The sequence below is a fragment of the Balaenoptera physalus genome (assembly GCF_965194825.1).
Source record: "Balaenoptera physalus genome assembly, chromosome: 16".
Classification (NCBI taxonomy): Eukaryota; Metazoa; Chordata; class Mammalia; order Artiodactyla; family Balaenopteridae; genus Balaenoptera; species Balaenoptera physalus.
The window spans coordinates 45,799,867-45,816,195 of NC_138898.1; the positions used below are offsets into that span (position 1 = coordinate 45,799,867).

Sequence of the window (16,329 nt, forward strand, 5' to 3'; positions counted from 1 at the left end):
ATGTGGACATGTATTCATGTGTTTATTATGCCCGCTGCCTGCTAAGAGGTGCGCTGGACCCTTTGTGAGACATTCTATCACTTTCTTTGAGAAAACAGCACTGGTCTGAATTTGGAAGTGGAGAGAGCAGAGCACAAATGTAAGAGATGGCAGGATGGCCTGGAGGGCCCCTCTGAGCCTGGGTCACAGCTACGACCCCTGCAACACTCACCCCAGGAAACCCAGAGGCACAGCAGTCGCCAACTCTAGCATTTGTTTTCTATCTCTAAGTGTGTAAATTAAAGGGACACTAAGAACTTGGTTTTTAACAAATATTACATAAGACAAACTTTAAGCACATTCTATTTCTTGACCCCAAATGCAGGCTATGCAAGTTTACGTAAGGTGCGTAAGCCGACAGGTAATTGTCGTTGGCAGGCTGGCATCTCCCACTAAGCAGCGGGGACCCTTCCTCGGCTCAGACCAGGGACAAGGGGTACCGTCCTCCTCTTCCACGCCCTCACCCTCTCCCACCACCTCAGCCCTTCATCACCTGCCTGCCCAAAGTGCGCCCTGGGACCAGCGGCATCCTCACCACTGGACACTTGTTAGAAATGCAGAGCTCAGGCTCCAACCCAGACCTGCTGAGCCCGGGTCTGAACATCTGCAAATCCCCAGGTGTTTTGTGTGCATTACAGTTTGGCAAGCATGGCTTTAACAGGTGTTTCAGTCAGAAAAGCCAACTCAGCTGCTCCTTTAACATTATTAAGCTCAATTTGTATTCTTTACATTATTTGTGTATAAACCAATTTTCAACATCCCCTGGTGAATCTACTGTGCAGCCAACTTTGAGAAGCACCTGGACCTGGGCCGCTCAAAGTGAGGCAACATCAACAGCTTGGTGCCTGGCGGGGATGCAGGGTCTCCTGCCGTGATCCGCTGTCCCAGAACCTGCATTTACCAGCCCCCAGGAGATGCGTGTGGTCACTCAAGCTGAGCGGCTCTGCTTGGCCTCAGTCCTGGCTGCCTGGCTCAAGTCCAAGGTTTGCCACCTCCCTTGTATCCACCTGCCTGCCATCCATCCCACACACACTACACACAACTTATCACGAGCAAACCACCGTGTTCTCTTGTGTTCACAGGTACACATGATCTGGTCTTCCTATCCCACCCCTATCCCTGTCAACTCCTCTCGTTGACAGGTGGGCAACAGTCACTGGCTGAGTGGAGAACCCACCACAGGATATCATCTTTGCCCACCTTCACCTGGAGGCTGGAAAAGTTAAATCCTCCTCACCCCAGGCTTTCTTGTAACCAAGAGTGGTCACACACACAGCTCTGGCCAAAGACTGCTGTGGGCAAATGTCTTCTGAGGGGCTCTGTCCACCTCTCCCACCTCTTGCCTTGATCTCAGATGTGATGTCCAGGGCTGCAGCAGCCATCTGGGAACCAGGAGGTGGTAGAGATGCAGCCCTGACTCCACTGAGGTGCCGACTCAGCACCTCCCACCTCCAGGCTCGTATCGTGTCAGAAAAATAACCCCCATAGTTCAGCTCCCGTGCCCCTGGTTTTCTGTCATTGTTGCTGTTTCATTTCTAGGTTCATAGGTTAGAACCTGTGTTCTAATGTAGACTTAAACAGGCCTTTTTATTTTGCACACAAATAAGGAAAAGAAGAAAATAAGAAGTGAAAAAGCAGAAAAGTTAGATCCAAATCAGCTTTGCCACTGATTTCTATGTAAATCTGGAGAAGTTAATAGACCTGCGAGGACATGAAACTCCTCCATTTTTTCTCAGCTGTCCCTTTTATCTCTTCAGCGAAAACACTGGAGAATGATGGAATTGAACAAAATTCCCAAGACCTAGAATTCACTCACGTAATAACTAATGTACACACGTGTTGTGCAAAATTGGCGCTATTAACCTATGCCCCAGTTTCTGACTATGGCCCTAAGATAGCATCACATTCTAGAATATACTTTTGAGAAACAATGTGACTTGTGACTCACACATAGTTGATGGGATGTGGCAGGAGTTACTCCTGAGGCTACATCAGAAGAGTCCACGTCAATTATTTGCTAGTAATTAGAACCTTAGCGCTCCAATTAATATAGGTTTTTTTTTTATTGTGGTAAAAATACACAACATAAAATTTACCACATGTACTATTTTCAAGTGTACGGTTCAGTATTGTTAAGTAGATTCACATTGTTGTGAAACAGATCTCCAGAACTTCGTTTCTTTTTTAGGACTGAACCTCCCCGCTTCCCCTACGTAAGTTCTCTCTCTACTTCACCCTTTATTTGCATTTTCATAGTAATTCCAAGAGGTGGGTAGGTATCTTCTCCATTTTACAGATGGGAAAGCACCAGAGTCGGGTGGCCTCACCTGCGTCCCCTGGGCTCTTGAATGGCAGGCTTCTGGGTCGTCTGGTACCCACCCCACAGCTCGTGCCCAGAGATGGGGTTCTCCTGAGCACCAGAAGCAGCAAAGCAATCCTTTCCACAGTTGTGTTTTTGTTTTATTGAGGTATAATTGACATATAACATTATGTTACTTTCAGGTGAGCAACATATGATTCGATATTTGTATATGTTGTGAAATGATCACAGTAGGTCTAACTAACATCTATCACCAGGTGCAGTTACAACTTTTTTCCTGTGACGAGAACTTTTAAGATCTAGGCTCTTTCAAATATAAAATATGGTATTGTTAACTATAGTCACTATGTTGTACATTACAACCCATGACATTCATTTTGTAACTGGAATTTGTACCTCTTGACCCCCTTCACTCATTTTCCCCACCCCAGCCCCACCTGTCTGTGGCAACCACCAATCTCTTCTCTGTATCTGTGAGTTCAGAGTTTGTGTTTTTTTCAGATTCCACATACAAGTGGGATCCTATGGTATTTATCTTTTTCTGTCTTATTTCACTTACCATAATGCCCTCAAGTTCCATCCATGTTGTTGCAAATGTCAGGATTTCCTTCTTTTCTATGGCTGAATAGTATTCCATTGTGTATATATGTGTATATTTCTACAGCTATATATATCACATCTTCTTTGTCCATTTATCAGTGCTTCCATATCTTGGCTATTGTAAATAATGCCGCAGTGAATTCGGGGTACATATATCTTTTTGAGTTAGTGTTTTCATTTTCTTTGGATAAACCCAAAAGTGAAATTGCTGGATCGTATGGTAGTTCTATTTTTCATGTTTTTAGGACTCTCCATACTGTTTTCCATAGCGACTGCACCAATTTACATCCCCACCAACAGTGCACGAGAGTTCCCTTTTCTCCACATCTTCAACAGCACCTGATTTATTGTCTTTTTGATAATAGCCATTCTGACAGGTGTGAGGTGATGTCTCATTGTGGTTTTGATTTGCATTTCCCTGATGATTGGTGAGTTGAGAACTTTTTCAGGTACTTGCTGGCCATCTGCATGTCTTCTTTGGAAAAATCTTTATTCAGATCCTCTGCCCATTTAAAAAAAAATTTATTTATTTATTTATTTTTGGCTGCATTGGGTCTTTGTTGCTGCGTGTGGGCTTTCTCTAGTTGCGGTGAGCAGGGGCTACTCTTCGTCATGGTGCGTGGGCTTCTCATTGTGGTGGCTTCTCATTGTGGAGCATGGGCCCTAGAGTGTGCAGACTTCAGTAATTGTGGCACGTGGGCTCAGTAGTTGTGGCTCGCAGGCTCTAGAGCACAGGCTCAGTAGTTGTGGCACATGGGCTTAGTTGCTCCGCGGCATGTGGGATCTTCCCGGACCAGGGCTTGAACCCATGTCCCCTGCATTGGCAGGCGGATTCTTAACCACTGTACCACCAGGGAAGCCCCCAAGAACCTCTGCCCATTTTTAATAAGATTTTTTTTGTTATTGAGTAGTATGAGTCATTTATATATTTTGGGGTATTAACCCCTTATCAGACATATAATTTGCAAATATTTTTTCCCAGTCAGTAGGTTGGTTCCCTTTCATTTTGTTAATGGTTTGCTTTGCTGTGCAGAAGTTTTTTAGTTTGATGGACTCTCACTTGTTTATTTTTGCTTTTGTTGCCTTTGCTTTTGGTGTCAAATCCAAAAAATCATTGCCAAGACCAATGTCATGGAGCTTACCACCTATGTTTTCTTCCAGGAGTTTTGTGGTTTCGGGTCTTACATTCAAATCTTTGATTCATTTTGAGTTAACTTTTGTGTGTGGTGTAATATAGCGGTCCAGTTTCATTCTTTTGCATGTGACCATTTAGTTTTCCCAACACCACTGATTGAAAAGACTGTCCTTTCTCCCTTGCATTTTCTTGACTATTTTGTCATATGTTAATTGACCATATATATATGGATTTATTTCTGGGCTTTTTATTCTGTCTCATCGATCTATGTGTCTGTTTTTATGCCGGTATCATACTGTTTTGATTACTATAGCTTTGTAATGCAGTTTGAAGTCAAGAACCATGATGCTTCCAGGACAGTTCAGCTGGTCAGAGTACGAGGAGGGTGAAAACAGTGGGCTCCTGCCAGGCTCACCCATCCTGGCCAAGAGGGTGGGGAATACAAGGAGGTCAGGGTGGGGAAGAAGAATTCAGAGGAGAGAGAGGTGCAGGTCAGGACTGTGCTCCCAAGATGTTTTCTAGGGCTGAGCTGAACTCCAGTAGACACAGGGTACCTCTGATTTGTGCCCCCAAGAAACAACTTGAGTTCATCTTGGCTTTACTCTCCAAGAAAGGCACCAGTGTAGTCTTAAGGAGAAAGGGAAGCAATGGGCAGAGTCTAACTCACTGAAATATATTTTTGAAATATCTGAAGCTCTGAATACAAATTCCAGGAAGACCAGCATTTCTGGGCAGTATCTAAGGACATTTCTATCTTCTGGGAAAAGCCTTGTGCCCAGAGCGGGAAGGAGGTCTCGCTGGGCAGCTTGCCATCCTGTTTAATATATCTGGATGTTCTCTGTGCCATCCGGGGCCTGTGGCATTAGAGGAAACAGTTTCCCCTCTGACCGCGGTGTGTCATGCAGGAGATTTCTATTCTCCTGGACAGCTGCAGGCAAACATCCTCCCAGCTGGGCCACAGCTGGCTTTCTGCTCACCCTGGGTCACTGCTTGGTGACCTGCATGGACGCTCTCCTCCCAGGAAACCACCACAAAATACAGAAGGACAGATGACCCAGCTACGTTTGTCCCACTTGGCCTCTATTGCAGAATGGAACGTCTGCATCTGCGTGTCTGTCCAGGGATGACACAGGACGGGCAGCTGTCCTGAGTTTTACACCAAGCACAGTGCCAGGTTGGGGGTGGGCAAACGTGACCTTGAGACAAACACTAAACGAACAGATCCCTGAAGGGTCCATGCGCAGGGCCCTTCCTCTGGCGACATGAGGCTGCAGATCAGGCTGGGAACCCCCGGGGTTCACCCCATCAAGTTTGATCGGGACTCGCAATCAAACGGAATGATATACACATTTCCTACCATTATCCTCCCTTCCTGCCTGGGAGGGAGATGCAGTACGGGGCAAACAGGAGAAGCTCCTGTGGGTTTCCCGGAATAAGCCCTGGAGAAGCTGCAGATGACCTGTGAAAGCTTCAGTCCGGCCCTTCAGACTCGACTCCTCCAAGTTCATGAATTCGCCTCGTTTCACCTGGAAACTGGACAGTGGGGTCCCCTTGGTGCAGCCAGGCCAGTCCTGGGGTGAGGCACCGGCTCAGATGGGCACAGCAGATCCACCTGAGAGAGGATGGAGAGCTGGGCCACTGCCCGGGGAAGGGAAGCTGAGGACCGCGTCCCTGCAGGTGGGTCCAGACCCCAGGGGCCTGGAGCCCCTGCCACCCGTGATGCAGGAGGGGTCCTTCCTGCCAGCTCTCAGCCTCCCTGGGCCCGGCCTCGCTCACCTCTGATCCCACAGGCCCCGTTTCCATTGAAGAGCTGCCAGCTTCCCCGGCACCCAGGACCCACTGCGGCCAGGAGGGCAGGAGCCCATGGGACTCACCGTCCCTGCCCTCCTGGCCGGTCAGGGCTCTGCCGCCGCCATGTCCATGGTCCAGAAACTCCCGGTCACCCCAAGCGCCCCTCTCCTCTTGTGCTCACCCACTCCTGAAGTAGGCCCACGTCACCCCCATGCTGCCCCCAGCCTCTGGCATGCATGCACCCACATGCCCACAGGCCCTCGCCCCGAGGATGGAGAGACGCCCACAGGTCTGGGGACACGTTTCCGAGAGGTCATATGCTTTCTCCTGGAAGCTGAGCGGATAAGCCAGGAGCACGGATCCTGAGGTCAGGGTGGCTGCAGGAGCAGAGGCCACACTCCCATTCTGCAGACGGAGCGGGGACACTCAAGGCTGGTGGGGAGACCTGGGCTGGAGGCGGGAGCTGTGCCCTGGGAAGGCCCTGGGGAAGGATCTGCCGGTGCCTCTCTGATAGCAGAGAGGGGAACAACCATAGCTCCAATGAGGAAAAGCTGTTGGCCCCTTTCCTCCTCCTCCTCCTCATCCTCCTCCTCCTCCTCCCCCACCCCATGTCCCAGAGCCCGAGCAGAACAGAAGAGCTGATGACAGTCAGACCAGGGTCCCTTCCCACCAGGCAGCGTTTCTCCAGCCCATAGTGGGACGTGGCTGCACTTCTAAATTGGACGAGGTAATGGACTATCTGAAGGCCACCGGACACCTGTGTGGGAGCCCAGGGCCCTGGAGCAGCTTGAGCACAAGATGTGGGCAGCTCTATGTGGGCCACAGCTCGGGAGCCCACCCTCATCAAGGTCACCGGGAAGCCCTTTTGCTCGCACGTCTGGGAGCTTGGCTGCCGCAGTCCTGGGTACACAGAACAGCCGGAGAAGGCACAGCGGCTCCAAGTGGGGATGAGCTCAGGGCCAGTGGGTGGCCTGCGCCCACTGAGGAGCTTCTGAGTCCGGGGGCAAAGAGGTGAACAAGAAGCGGGGGCGGAGGTGCCTCCAAAGCGTCCACTTTCCTGATGGAGCGCTGGTGCTGGGTACGTGAACACGTGAAAACCTCCCTGCTCTGGACCACGATCAAACACCTGCGGGCGGAGGGCACAGCCCCGCGTTCACAGCTGCACTGCAGCCATTCGCCCAGCAGGCGGGCCTGTCTTGCACACACACAGAGATGACCAGGATCTGGGAAGAAACTCATGTCTGTGACCCAAGAGCCTGAAGTATGTGTTCTTCCTGGAAAGGGACTTGGCAAATCAGTGCTCAAGTCCAGCAACAGGGACGGAAAGGGCATTATTCTGCACACTTTGAGTCCACAATACCTTTTCCTCCATGGTTTTAGAACAGACTGTGATGTCCCCAAATATACCCAAATGTCCCTATTCACAGGTAATGCACCTGTAACCAGAACATTCAGATCAGCAATCCTGCCAAGAATATTGTGCAGCGGACTCGACAAGTGGGGTTAAAGGGGACGACAGAAGGTCTGGGATGCGGTCACATCAGGGGCCCTCCTGTTCTGGGTCGCTCGGGAGGTACATGCTGAGTCCAAAGGATGTTAGGAGAGATGCCGGCAAGAGTCTTGAGATCTCATTCTGAGCAAAGGGAACAAGGAAGTGGGTGCCCACGTGTCAGGTGGCACATTCCATCCACAGCTTTAGAAATATCAAGAGTGAAAGGCAGAGAATGAACTTAGAAATAACAGAAGAGATGACTTCCCTTTACTTAAAACTGGCTTTTAACAGAAATCCATCTCGGTGATGGAGTGGGGCTACGACCCTGCACGGAGAACGGAGCTGGGTGTTCTGTGTCTCTGGGTTTAGTGTAGAAAAGCAAAGCCGTGAGGCAGTGAGCATGTTAGTTCATCCGCTCAGAGCCCGCGTTTTGAAGCTGCTTGTACGGAGGACACGAGGGGAGAGGAAGAGAGTAGGAGAGAGAAGTGGGGATGGGGTCGTGTGCAGGCGAGAGGCCCTGGAAGGCATTTCGGGGCTGGGCTGGGAGGGGTGGGCTAGCCCAGCACGGGGACCTCTCCACTGTCTGCATGCACACGGGGGGGCACAGTCTGGAGCAGACGCCTGGCTCTTAAAACACATCTACCAATGCCTGAGCCACAGGCACGGGCCAGACCCTGTGCTCAGACGGTGTCTCAGACCCAGAGTACACGGCTGACCTGCCTCATTTCACCTTTCCTGCCGCCCCACAGGACACAGCACCCTTACCCCAACTGGAACAGATATGTTCCCTCTAAGGGAAACACTTGGAAAAGGGCCGAGACAGAGATTTCAGATACTAAGGTTGGCTGCAGAAATGCACATACTTTATTTAAAGGCAATCTGAGACACTGCAGAAACAGAAGTATCGGTAGCAATCTTTGGTGGCATGACCTGGGCATCCGTGGAGTCCCTCTGATGCTAAACAGAGCCTAAGCCCAGCCCTCAGGGCTGTATTTCCCAGCCCTGACCTAGGACTTAATCACGTTGGAATCCTCAAAAGCAAACCCTCTTATTTCAGACACTGCACAGCTGAGAGCCCGTGGCACCGAGGTGGGAGGACCAGGGTCAGGAGAATCGGTTAAAAACTGCATATTGTACCTGAGGCAGAACGGTAAGTTTATGTCACATGCTCATTTTTCTGCTTCCCCGAGCAGGGGTGAAGCCTCAACATATTTGAGGTAAGATTCTTTGTCCCCTTCAGAAGTATCTTTGGTTTAAAGTTGAGGCAATGGAATAAAACTTTTGTGTTTCTAATTGCCTGAAATGTTTGTTTGCTTTTTGCTTTTGTTTTGGACACTGACATTTCCCAACAGAAAAGAGTAAGAAAGGAACAGATGGGAGGCACGTCTGAAAAGTGGTTACTCGATGAGGTCAAATGTTTGAGAAGTAATACGTTTTAAAACTATGAATTTAAACTAAGCAGGCCCTCCATGAAAGACTCAACTTGCAATCAATAAACACTCATGTTCCCTCCTTCAGAGTCACAGCCCCTAAATGTCACTGCAGCATTATCAGGAACTATGTTTAAAAATGCCTGTGATGACCAAAAGATCCAACTGGGAACTAAAAACTCAAAATGTTTTACACTGAACATTGATTTGACCCGCAAGAGCAAAACCTCCACCTCTCTGGAATAATGTTAATTGAACTCCTCGGTAAATTCTTTTATGCAAGCCAATATGCAGCGTTCTCCCCTGGGTTGATCTTTAGGAAGCAGCTTTTATTTTTATTATTTTCTACACACATATACTGTTTCCTGGTTGTGTTATTCTTAGTTCTAACGGTTCTCTTATTTTTGTTTTCCTTAAGTATTTTATTTTATTTCATTTTGTGCAATTTAATAGGTTATTTATCATAACACGGTTTAAGATGACTCAGACTTTTGATCGAAACAACATTTGTAACTTAAAACGTCATGCATTATAAGTGGTGCTTTGTGATGTGTTGAGAACCTGCTCTAAAACGTTTTATCCTAAAGAACATGCATCACGTAACTTTTATAATGTGATGTGAGTCTAAATCAAGTTGTGTTAGAGATATCTTTCATAAGCCTTTCCCACACATGCCCTCTGAACCCACCCGAGGGGAATGCTGACACCAGTCAGGTGGCTCCTACGTGAGGACAGAACCACGTGGACAGGTGCCCCTGACGTTACACTGACTCTTGCCAACAAGAAGTTGGGGGATGCAGGGGCAAGGATGGGCCGGTGCCCACACTGTGTCCTGAGAACCATGGGGACACAAACTTCACCCAGGGAGACATCCAAAGACTCTAACTAAAGTGCTCCTAAACCAGAGTCATCCCCGTTTTAAAAACTGGGGCAACCATAAACATTTTGTTTTCAAAATCCTGGAAGGAACATGGATGGAAAGAAAGAGAATCTCAGAAAAGTTAAGTGATCTCAGATCATTCAACAGGTAAGCAGCAAGAGCCCGGAGATGGAGGCCTGTCTTGGCACAGGAATGCCAGACGATGTCCTGGGGCGTGGCAGCCACCTGTGTCTCCAGACTCCTCCCCCCTCCCTCCTCCTCCCTCCTCTCTCCCCCCTGCCCCCTCCCTCCTCCCTCCCAGCCTTGGTCCTCAGGCTGCCTGATCTAAACTAAGCCATGTTGAGGGCACTGAACTGTAGCCCAGTGCCTAAAAGAGTTACAGCTGTTCCTGTTTAAAACATGGTTATAAGCTCTCAGGAAAAATCTGAAATTGCACAGAGAATGTAGAAAAATCACATTTGTTGAAACTACTGACTACTACCTACGTTACTCCAATTCTGCTGACATGGGCAGGATCCGGGTCAGCCTACGGTCAACGCTCAGAATATTTAATATTTGAACACCTTTCACGTTTTGTTTTATGACATGTTGGCACAACGCCTCCAGTGCAGGGATGCTGGGCCAAAGCTGTGGTTCCAGCGTCGCTCCCTATGAGCACCTTTCCCCCCAAACGGCCTCATGTGACTTCCCACCGAAGGACCAGGCCTTTCTGCTTCTCATTAGCCCCAGGCTGTGCTTATGCTGACAACCCAACACCCCATGCTTCAATCTTTGCACCTGTGCCCCCTCAGTCCGAGGGTGCTGCTGCTGATGTGAGTCTGGTGAGACTATAGGTCACAGCCCTGCGATCGGCTGTTTGGCCGTGAGGATCCCCAATGTGCACGGGCCCCACAAAGGCCAAAAGGAGGGGCTAGGGGTCACGCTGGTTTTATCTAGGGGAAGGAGAACATAAAGGTACTGGCCTACAGGATGGTTATTCATATCACAAGAGGCTGGCCAAGAATGCCATTAAAGAGTGCACCTTATCAAGGTATTCAAAAGTTTGCCAAATCCACCAAGCACGTCGTTGACAATTTTTAGGAGCAGCTTTTCTGTAAAAGAATGTGCGGAGGTGTGCAGAGTGGGGGGGGGGCACGTAGGGATGGGGGTCCCTTCCCACGGCCTCTGGAGGCCGGTCCCAGGCTCCCTTCTCCAGCCAAGAGACTCCACACTCGGAACCCATCTGAGGGAGCAGAGTCTCCAGATGTGACCAGGTGATGATCAAACGTTCTCTCATTGAGAGGTGAAATGTCAGCACTCTCACGAGCCTCAGAATAGCACCAACTAGTGTCTCCCATAGAAAACTTACATAAGAAAATATCTTTTTATTCTCTTATAATAGTAATAACTCCTGAGAAAATACGCGTTAGAGCTAATGAGAGAGGGAGGCAAGTCAGTGCAGCACTTTAAATTTCTGCCAATGCGAAATGTGGAAGAAATGAACTGCTTATGATTTAGGAATTGAGTTTTAAAGTTGTTTTTTTTTTTTTTTTACCAAAAAAGAAATGTTCTTTTGCTTGTATTGGTTCAGCTGGAATCTGTTTCTCCCCTGCACGTCCACTGGCACGAGTCAAATGCAATTGTTTCAGATGTCTCTTTTCTCAGGGTCTGAATTTCCCTCTCCTCCTTCAACCCCCCTCTTTGTGCCTGCAGGAATGTTAGCAGGTTTCTTTTCTACCCCCAGATGGACAGGGGGGCACCTTCGTTTCTATTTTAACATCACCTATTTCTAATGGCATCATTCAAAGAAGTTGTTTCTGCTGATGGTTATGTGAAAACGAAATGAAATGTCATCAGCTGGAGATTCATGGGCCGCATTTAGCAGTGAAGTGAGCTGGGAATAAGTTTCCAAATCCTTCCTCGGACACGGGCCTCCCAAACTCGCAGGAGGGTGGTAAACAGGAGGGAAGGGCAGCAGGGTGGATGAGGGGCACACTGCAGGGTCAGTGCGTTGTTCTTCCCACCTCTGTGAACCACTGACATTTTCCACTGTAAAATACTTTAGACATAGATTTCCCCAGTTTTTCCTTTATTTAACAAGGCCCTCTTGATTATGACGATTCCATTTTCATGCAGTAGGTGGGGGCAGGGTGGGAGAGGGCACCAGATCAGTGACAAACCACCGTTTGCTCTAGGCAAAGGGGCCCTGGGGTATTGGAGAGAGGGTGGGAGGGAGGTGGAGGGCTCACCCTCAAATGTCTCACAGGCCCACACCTGTGGTCTGATCTCCAGAAAGACACTCCACGCAACCACCAGGCACACAGCATGCGATACTTCATCCGAAAATCTGCTCCAGCCACTTCCTGTCTTAGCCAGAACGGACATTAGCCCCCATCACCGGGCTGGCTCTCCACTCTGGCTGCTGTGAGCATTTAGGGAGCCAGACCCCCTCAGGAGACCACATCCCAGCACCAGCGCTGACTGCCCAGCAATCTCTCCTCAGCAAGGAAAAGTTGGCTGGCTCTGGGGTTTGTTACAGGCCGCTCGCCCCACAGGCTGCAGTTCTGCGCAGGGCAGAAGCCGCTCCCTTTGGGCTCTGACCAAACACACTGGCCAGCAGGAGGGGGACCCACAGATACACTGACCAAGGTGCTCGCCCCACTGCCTGAGCCTGATTCTAACTGCAAATCGGAGCCACCTAACCCCAGCCCCTAAACCTGCCAAGCCCTCAGCCAGTGTCCGCTGCACCAAACCCGAACCCGGGAGGTGGCCCGGGAAGGCGCAGACAGGAGTCCGGCCAGGAGCCTGGCGGCGCCAGCGCATCTGATGCCGCAGATGGGCTGCGCGCACCTGAAGTCTGGGTGATAGGCGCTCACGCCCCTGCGTGCAAGGGGCACCCAAGCAGACGAAGGCGACGAGAAGACCCCTTTCTCTAGTCCTTCAGGAAAGCCAAGCGACCCCGCTGGCAGCCTCCCCAAAGCAGGGCTGTAAGCGCCCACTCCACTGGAGGCTTGCAGAAAACGCATCGCGATCAAAGCCCCTTTCCCCGGAAAAATGCCCCATTCTGCCTGTAATCCAATTCCCTCTCCCCGCACCTGGAGAGCGCGCACTAAGAGGCAGAAATCATACCCAGGGAAATTGTGACCAGAACTTGAACCCCAAACGCATCCACTCATTCCCCTCTCCGCGCTGTGGCTGGCGGCTCCCAGGGCTGCGGGCTGTCGCGGCTGCCAGGGACCAGACAGCGCGCGGAACCGAGGGGCTCGCAGAGTCCCGGCCTCCGTCCCGGTCTCCGTCCCGGTCGTCGGTCAGGAGTCCCCATCCCCAGCGCGCTCGCACCCTCGCCTTCCTTTTTCCCTCCGCTCTGCGAATCGAAGCCCGCTTCCCTTCCCTGTCCCGGATGGACCTCGGACCCCAGCTCCGCGGCGGCCCCGCTCACCAGCCCCAGTCGGTCTCCTTTGGGTCGCTGGAGGGGGTCTCCCGGACCCTCAGAGCCAATGCCCGCCGCGCGCCTCCACCGACCCGGGCAGCCCCGCTCCGACCCGGGCAGCCCCGCTCCGCCGCGCTCCCGGGTTTTGGTCTCAGCAGCTCCCTCCGACTTTGCACAGCGGCGCCTCCGCGCCGCCGGGGCGCCTGGGGTGGCGAGGCGCCAAGCTGCAGCCCGGGCTGCCGGCGCCCGGCCCCTTCCTCCACATCTTCCTCGTCCGCTCCGCTCTCCCTGACGCCTGGCGACCCCGCGCCTCCCCGGTCCCGCCGCCCGGACCACCCGAACTCACCCCGGAGCCGCGACGCCGCCGGTTTGCGCGCTCCGAGGCGGAGCCAGGACGCCCTCCCGCGCGGGGGCCGCCTCCCTGCCGCCCGCCCGCCCGCCGCCCACCCGCGGCCCCCGCCCCGCTCCCGCCGGCCCCTCCGCTGCCCGCGCTGCCTTGGCGGTCGGGACTCACCTCCCGGACAAGGTGACCCGCTAGTGCGCCCGGTGGCGGCCCGCGCGTCTCCGGAGGCAGCGAGCGCGCGGGGCGCGGGGTGTGCTGCGCCCGCCTCTGCTCCCGGCTCCCTCCCACGCCGCCCGGCTTTCTCCCTTCCGCCCACTCCCTGCCGCTCGGCCCTGCGCTCGCCGCCCGCGCCCCCGGCTGCCCCGCGCGTACTGGAGCGCCGGGCGCGGGGCAGCGGCGGCGGCCCGGCGGCTGGAGCGAGCTAGCGGCGGCGGCGGGGCGGAGCCCGGCCCTCCGGCCACCAGGAGAGGAGGGTGAGAGGAGACTCCCGCGGCGCGCACCCGGCCGGCGGGTGGGCGAGGGGCGCCCGGGGCGCGCCGCTCGTCTCGGCTCCCGAGCCTGGAGACACGCGTGCCGGAGGCGGCGGCCACGGGCTCTGGGGATGGCAGGAAGGAGGAGGAGGAGGAGGAGGGAATGGCTCCGCGCGAAGGCGCCGCCAACTTTGCCCCAGGCCGCCGGGCCCCGCGGGAGATCGCGTCTGGCAGGTGGCCCGGGCCCGGTGTCTGGGAATGTGGGTGACAGAGGCTGGGGGAAGGGGGCATCCACTGGGGACTAGGAGGGCGGATTTGCCGCCTGGTTCGGAGAAGAAATGGCTCCCCTCGGTCCTAAAGGCCTCCCCAGGCTCTGGTTCGTTCTTTCTGAGGTTCCCAAGGACCCACTTTATAGGCTTGAATCTCCTAGGGTCCTGACCAGCCAATCAACCCCGTGAAACCAGGCGCGGGGCCCAGACTCCGGGACCTCGACCCAGTGTCACACCGGTCTGATGTGCGTGCAGGGCTGGCCCTGGGCAGTGGGAATTGAGAGGAAAACTAGGTTGTCGGGAGAAGGGGGGTGGGCATAAGCCTGGTGAGGAGAGTGGGCAGTGGGGAGGGAGCGAGGGAGGGCACCTCCCAAGATAGTCTGCATTTCCAACGTTGAGGGAGGCGGGGGAAGTGGTGTTTTCAGTAGGGATTTCATAGAGAAAGAAGTGAGGAAGAAAGAAGTACCAGAAGGGAGTCAAAAGTGATTTAGGAAAAGAATCTGTGAGCCCACTTCTGTCACAGGCACAGAAGTGCCCGGTACCCCAGCCAGGCTGGCACTGGCTGAACCCTGGTGTTCATTGTCTGTTATGCCCCAGGAAACCCTCCTTGGTGCAGAGGCCTCTCCCTGCCTGGGCACCAACCCCTTGGCCCTGAGAAGGCACCTCTTCCTCTGCCAGGGCTCCTGGGGTGGAGTTTCCAGAGGGCTGGGGTCAGAGGTGGGACCAGAACAGCAGGTCCCTCCCCGTGTTCCCTTTGTGGGACTGGCTCCTGTGGGTCCTCAGCAGCCCAGAGAGAAAGCTCAAGTCCCAGTGCACCTGTAAGGGGGCAGGTGGGTGGAGGTGCAGGTCAGTGGAACCGGCACCATCTGTGCTCTGTCTTTATCCACCTGAATGCCATCCCCCCTCCATCTCTGTAGCGTGGCAAAGCACAGCCAGGCTTCTGGCTCCAGATCCCAGAGCTGCAAGGCTGTGGTTTGGAACACTCAGGAAAGGCCACGGTCCACTCCTCCCGGCTCGAAGAACTTCTCAGATGGCAGGAAGATACCATCTTATCCTAGTAAACTTGCCACTGTCCCTGGATCCTTTCCGGATCAGAACATTCTCTCATCTGAACCACTGAGCAGAGCAGATATCATTGGACTCATCTGAGGTGGAGAATCCTTACTCCTGTTTATCAGATGAAGAAGCTGATGCTTTTTGAAAAATATCACCTGGGGTTTTCGCAGCCACCAGAGTTCGGGAGCAGCCTGACCTGGGTTCTCACCTCTCAGAGCACTTGTGTATCTAGGCTTTGGGTTCGCTTCGGGGCCAGTTTTGTTTTCTTCGTGAGAGAACACCAGCCTGGGGCGCAGCTGGACCTGCCTGTGCCTCCAGGGCATGGTTTGCAGTTTCAGTTGGACTTTTCATGATATACCAGATGGGCCCTCATGAGAGCAGCATAACACGTGACCCCTGGCTGTCACTGGCTACCCGTGCACTGCTCCCCCCAAAAGTGAGGGCTGCAGAGTGAAAGGAAGGGGATGCCTTCCCGGTGGCCTCCTGTGTGGAGTTCTGGGGCCTGCCTCTGTGTCGCGTCCTTGGTACTTTGGAACGTTCCAGGCTGCTGCTTTGGAACTTAGTACCCCGGTTCTTCCAGGTGAAGTGTGGAGCGTGGGTACATGCGGGGGGTGGGGGAGGGTACATTTCCTGACATTTTCTAAGGCTTTGTTTTCATAACACGCCTCACTCAATCTAGCCTTTAAACATTCCTATGGTCTTCTATTGTGGAATGAATATGGTGGGCCCCTTAAGTCACTGTGTTTTATCCTCATACAGCTCTTGGGCACATCCCAGGTACTGAACAAATAGTGACTGACTGCATTAGATGGGGGGAAGGGGTACAATTAAATGTCTTTGAGGAAAGAGGGTAATTTGGAAGAAAAGGGAAAAGTTCATGATGTGGGAGGTTGTTTATTATTATTATTATTAATTTCTCCCATGCCACTCACATAGCTTCAAGGTCTCCAGAAGTATGTTGTCTTTTCTAGACCCTGACCCTGAACATGCACACACAACTTTTAGTGTTTCCGCAATCCCAGTGGGTGTTACCGATCATTGCATAAGAAACTCGCCAGGGCCAGGAATCTCAGATGAAGAGAAGGGTGTCTCCTG

The 16,329-nt window shown here is 52.5% G+C and overlaps 1 protein-coding gene across 4 annotated transcripts in view; it reads right to left on the reverse strand.

Moving 5' to 3' along the window:
- SYNDIG1 (synapse differentiation inducing 1) overlaps nt 1-13,770 on the reverse strand; it is a 123,252-nt gene extending 109,482 nt beyond the window's left edge. For 2 of the 4 annotated variants that reach the window (XM_082429771.1, XM_082429769.1), the window contains exon 1: nt 13,611-13,770. The gene's annotated coding sequence lies outside the window, so the exon portion shown is untranslated. Of the gene's footprint in view, nt 1-13,105; nt 13,206-13,442; nt 13,480-13,610 lie in introns of those variants that run through there. The other 2 variants (XM_082429773.1, XM_082429770.1) reach the window with 2 other exon arrangements.
- Between the last annotated feature and the right edge of the window lie 2,559 nt (nt 13,771-16,329).